Raw genomic sequence first — 6,000 nt, 5'->3', positions numbered from 1 at the left:
TTTAGCTGTTGCAAGCATTGGCAACTCTTCCAGAGGACCTGGGTCCAATTACCAGCACCCACATGGTAGCTCATGACTGTCTGTAATGCCAGTTCCAGGGGATCTGATGCCCTCTTCTGGTCTCCTTGGGCCCTGCACAGCCACGTGGTACACAGACATACACGCAGACAAAACACCCATACACATACTTAAAAAGAAAAAAAAAAACTTTAAAAAAGTAATCATTTCTAGTGATGAGATTCCAGCAGTGTGACAGTCTGTTATTTTTAGTCTTTTTTTGGTATCCAAATACACCTCTGTTCATGTGTTAATGAACAATTGTCTATTTCATTTTACTCCATTTTTTCAGGAATCTTCTTTTCCAAAGTAAACTACCCAGCAATCCACAGGAAACATTTAGAGGCTCTAAGTAAGGAGTCCTGGTAAGTTCTAAAATAAATTGAGGTAGTGAGCAACATTAACTACTAACCAACAAATATACACATCGATTGCTGTACATAGGGATTGAGATTGAGAGTCACAAAAGAATATAATGCAAGATAGATTTGGTTAAAATTGCATACTCTAGGTGGATCCACAGATACAAGAGAAGTGAACTCCAACTTAGACCAGAAGACTATCAGATTTGGATAAAGGTTTGGGTAGGACTGTGGTGATATATTGTGTATCAAATAAAGCTTGCCTGAGGATCAGAGGACAGAGCCAGCCACTAGATTAAACATAGACGCCAGGCAGTGGTGGCACACACCTTTAATCCTAGCATTTGGGAGGCATGAGTTCATACCCACCCTGGACTACATGAGATTGATTCAGTCTAGGAGAGAAGCAGAGCCAGGCAGTGGTGGCACACACCTTTAATCCTAGCATTTGGGAGGCATGAGTTCATACCCACCCTGGACTACATGAGATTGATTCAGTCTAGGAGAGAAGCAGAGCCAGGCAGTGGTGGCACACACATTTAATCCCAGTATTTGGGAGTCACATGCCTTTAATCCCAGAACTTGAGATCTCATGTCTTTGCTACCAGTATTTGGGAAGCACACACGCCTTTAATCCCAGAACTTGAGATCTCATGTCTTTGCTACCAGTATTTGGGAAGCACACACGCCTTTAATCCCAGAACTTGAGATCTCATGCCTTTGCTCCCAGTATTTGGGAAGCACATATGCCTTTAATCCCAGCACTAGGAAGGAAGTGAAATGGCTGGGAGGAGAAAGGTCTATAAGGCGTGAGGAGACAGGAAATAAAGCCTTTTGGCTGAGGACTCAGAGGCTTTCAGTCAGAGGATTCATGGAGATAGGATTTCGCCTTCTATTCAGCCTGAGAATTCTCTCAGGGGTGAGAAGTGTCTCTCTGATCTTTCAGCATTTACCCCAATATCTGGCTCCAGGTTTTTTATTATAAGATCATTTAGGATTCAAGCAACATAGGACCACCTAGCATTTGGCTAAGTACGGGAATGAGGTGATCAGCTTTCCTCTCAGGAAAGAGGGGGATGTGGAATGGGAAGGAGCAAAAGAAATCCATGAGTAGGATGGAGAGAACTACTCAGATTTGAAAGCAGCACAGTGAACCTGAAGGAATGATTCCTCTGCTGTTGTGCATATGTTTGTGACTATAGTTGCAGTGTGAGGAGTGTGTGGGTGTGGGTGTGTGTGCATGTGCATGCGCACTCAAGCACCAGAGGCTGACATGCAGTGTTTTCAGTTGCTCTTCATCCTGTTTTTTTTTTGTTTTTGTTTTTGTTTTTGTTTTTCGAGACAGGGTTTCTCTGTGTAGCTTTGCGCCTTTCCTGGGACTCACTTGGTAGCCCAGGCTGGCCTCGAACTCACAGAGATCCGCCTGGCTCTGCCTCCCGAGTGCTGGGATTAAAGGCGTGCGCCACCACCGCCTGGCCTCATCCTGTTTTTTTGAGATGAGATCTCTCACTGAACCTGGAGCTTACTGATTCTGCTAGCCTAACTGGCCAGCAAGCTCTAGGGATCTCCCAGTTTCCATCTCCTGATGATGGGATAACAAGTGCAGTGCCACCATCTCTGGCTTTTATGTGGGTACTGGGAATCCACAGTCAAATCTTCATGCTTGCATGGCCAACGCTTTACCAACTGAACCATCTCCCAGCCCCCCACGAAGAGTGAATCTGAAAACCAGGCCTTGTGGCAGAGGCCTATGATCCCAGCTGCTCAGAAGGCCCAGGAAGGAGGATCAAAATGGCAAGTCCCAACTGGGAAACTTAGCAAGCTAAAACAAGCAAAGGGCTGGAGAGATGGCTCAGTGGTTAAGCCCCATTCACAAGATCCATTCAAAAAGGGGAAACATGCTCAGGTCACTTGTGTTCATTTGGGTTAGGCTCCTTTAAGAGTCACAGGAAATAAAATCATGGCTGTCATAATTTGGATATAAAATGTCCCCAGAGGCTCCTGTATTTGAATCCTTGGCCAGCTGGTAGCACTGTTTTGGGAGGTTGTGAGCACGCTAGAAGCGGGACCTGACTTGAGGCAATCAGTTCCTGGTGTGTGTGTGTGTGTGTGTGTGTGTGTGTGTGTGTGTGTGTGTGTGTGATGTGAGAGGAGCAATGGGTCAGCTTAAGATTTATAGCCTGATTTGTTTCCTAGTCCACTGAGATATGAGCATGCAGCCTCATGCTCCCACTGCTACAGATTAGAGCCTGCTCCCCTGCTTCCGTGTACCTTCCTAGCCCCATGATGGACTCACCTGTTCCCCCTTGTTGCTTCTTGTTGGGTATTTGGTCACAGCAATGAGAAAAGTAATACATTATCTGTACTAAGATTGATTCTCCCACAGAATTAACTATAATCTATCCCAACCACATCAATGAGAAATCATCTCTGTTTGCCCTGAAGGAGTTGTACTAATTGACAAAGCTGGTTCTCACTCTTCCCAGAATTGATCTGGGAGGCTCATATATTTTTTCCACTTAAAAAAATAATTTTCCTGCAGCTTAATTCCAGATAATTAGGCTTGTCTAAGCCAGGAGGTCTGTAAATAATAAATTACATTATCCGCAAGAACATATTACTGCTGTGTTTGGCTGGCCGGTGTCTTGATGTATGCTTTTCAGTGTACCCACAGCCCAGGACATGTGAGATAACTTAATGAATGTATGAATGCAAGCCAAGGTAAAGAAAAGTGAATTGAAAGCCAGGCCTGGTGGCAAAGGCTGTGATTCTAGCTACTCAGGGGGCTTGAGGCAGGAGAATCAAAATTCCATGGCCTCTCTAGGCAACTTAGCAGGATTTAAAAAAATAATACGGGAGTTGGAGAGGTGGCTCAGTAATTAAGAGCACTTGCTGCTCCTGCAGAAGACCCCAGTTCTGTTCCAAGCATCCATATCAGGCAGTTCCCAACCTCCTGTAACTCCAGTTCCAGGGGCTCTGATACCTTATTCTGTCCTCTGCAGGCACTGCATACACAATGTTCACAAAAAGCAGGCACATACACGTACACATAAATACAAATACATTTTTTTGTCGAGACAGGGTTTCTCTGTGTAACAGCGCTGGCTGTCCTTATCCACCTGCCTCTGCCTCCCGGGTGCTGGGGTTAAAGGTGTGTGCCACTATTGCCCAGTCAAATAAAAAATATATATGGAGAGAGAGAGAGAGAGAGAGAGAGAGAGAGAGAGAGAGAGAGAGAGAGAGAGAGAGAAGGAGAGGAGACTGGGGATATGGCTCAGCAGTACAGTATTTGACTAGCATGTGTGAGGTTCAATCTCTACTACCATAAGGAAAAAAAGTGAATTTGTATGACACTCTTACCCTGGAATTATTAATGAGGGAAGGGAGTGGGTCTCACCATGCATTGTGTACCTAGCCTCTCTTCCCATTCTTTGTAGTTCTGTAGGGTTGTCAATATTTTTGTGCTCTCTATTTCTATCTTCTCTCTTCCTCTGTCTTAGTTAGAGTTTCTATTGTTGCAAAGAAACACTATGATCAAAGACCAAGGTGGGGAGGAAAGAGCTTATTTGGCTTATACTTTCAGATTGGGGAAGTAGGGACAGGAACTTAAACAGGGCAGGAACCGGGAGGCAGAAACCGGAAGGCAGAAACCAGGAGGCAGGAGCTGATGCAGAGACCATGGAGGAGTGCTGCTTACTGGCTTTGTTTCCCTAGCTTCCTCAGCCTGCTTTCTTATAGAACCCAGGACCACCAGCCCAGGGATGGCACCACCCACTATGGGATGGGCCATGCCCCGTTGATCACTAATTGAGAAAATGCCTTACAGCTGCATCTCATGGAGGCTTTTCCTCAACTGAGGCTGCTTCTTCTCTGATGATTCTAGCTTGTGTCAAGTTGACACACAAAACCAGCCAGTATGCCCTCTCTCAGCTAAACTCGAGGAATTTGGATAGGAGAGTAAATGATGAAAAGTAACTGGAAACAACGAGTCAGTACAATGGTAATGTTCTGGAAAAGACTAGCCAATAGTCCCTGCTCCTCTTGGCCCCTGAATTACACCCTGATGGACTCACCTTTCCAGAGCTGTATGTGATGAAGCCTTGTTCAGTCCCACGAGTGGTCATTTTTTTCTACTTACTGTTATTTTTCTTGTTCTTTTTTTTTTTTTTTTTTTTTTTTTTTGGTTTTTCGAGACAGGGTTTCTCTGTGTAGCTTTGCGCCTTTCCTGGAACTCACTTTGGAGACCAGGCTGGCCTCGAACTCACAGAGATCCACCTGGCTCTGCCTCCCGAGTGCTGGGATTAAAGGCGTGTGCCACCACCGCCCAGCTTCTTGTTCTTTTTAAATTTAGCTGGATCTGAATTTTTCCTATAGCTTGCCGTTAAAGGGATGTGGTTTGGCCTTCCTGTTTCAACTTGCAACCCAGTCATTTGGATGGCAAGTTTGAAACTGAGGATCTTAGATAGGAAGCATGGCTGGCATCATAGAGGCAATGCCTGCCCTAATGCTGTTTGCAATGTAGCTGGTTTTCAGGAAAGAAGAAGTAAACAGCAAGGCTAAAACTGTGGAAGGCCGCTTGTTCATCAACTCCTAATCCCCTCACACTGCTCATTACAATAAACACTACAACAGATCGCAGCACAGGTCAGCAGAACCCTCGGTACCTTTCTCATGAAAAACACCTACTTCTGATTTCACTCACCAAGGGGGAAGAATTGTTTCCAAACACCGTGAGTCAAGTTTCTGAGCTGAAAAACAAACACTGTGGCCCACATGCAAACTTTTTCCCTCCTATCAACTGATCACTCAAGTTTTTCTTCAGTGACAAACCCTGAAGTGCTCTGAATGTCAAGCATGAGTTCTGCCCTTGATACCAGATATTAAAAGCTTTGAGATTTTAAAATAGGACAGTTTATGCTGGGCAGTGGTGGTGCATGCCTTTAGTCCCAGCATTTTGGAGGCAGAGGCAGGTGGATCTCTGAGTTTGAGGCCAACTGGGTCTACAGAGTGAGCTCCAGGACAATCAGAGTTACACAGAGAAACTGTCTTGAAAAACCAAAATAAATAAACAATAAATAAAAAATAGTAAAGTTTTTAACTAATAAAATTTTATGGCCATGTCCCATGATATATGTGTTATCAGGGCCAAATGAAGCACAGAGGGGCTCAAAGAAAGTCCCCTGCATATCCAAAGCACAAAGAAATGAGGCCCATGGAAAGGCAGCTTTGAGAAGCAAGTTCAAGTTCTCTGTTGGTTGTGTAGGGAAAGAAGGCCTAGTCCCAAGTGGAAGCAACAGAAATGTGGAGGAGAAAAGAAAAAAGGGAGCTTGCTTCGTGAGAAGACTTGCAGAGGTCCAGGGCCTTGCACTTGGTGTATTGCTCTGCTGTCTCTGTCTTGAAATTCCTCACATTTTTTGAAAAGAGTCCTTGAATTTTCATTTTTAGCTGACCCTATGGATTATGCAGTAGGTCCAGAGGAATCATGTGTGTGAATGCTCTTTGAAAGATATAAAGCACTGCTGGGTTGATTAGTGGGCAGTCACCGATGTCCCTGTCCTAATCTGTAGATGTGAGATGGCAA

The sequence above is a fragment of the Peromyscus californicus genome, unplaced genomic scaffold (genome assembly GCF_007827085.1).
Source record: "Peromyscus californicus insignis strain IS unplaced genomic scaffold, ASM782708v3 Scaffold_8__1_contigs__length_139910024, whole genome shotgun sequence".
NCBI lineage: Eukaryota > Metazoa > Chordata > Mammalia > Rodentia > Cricetidae > Peromyscus > Peromyscus californicus.
This window is presented reverse-complemented; position numbering follows the sequence as displayed.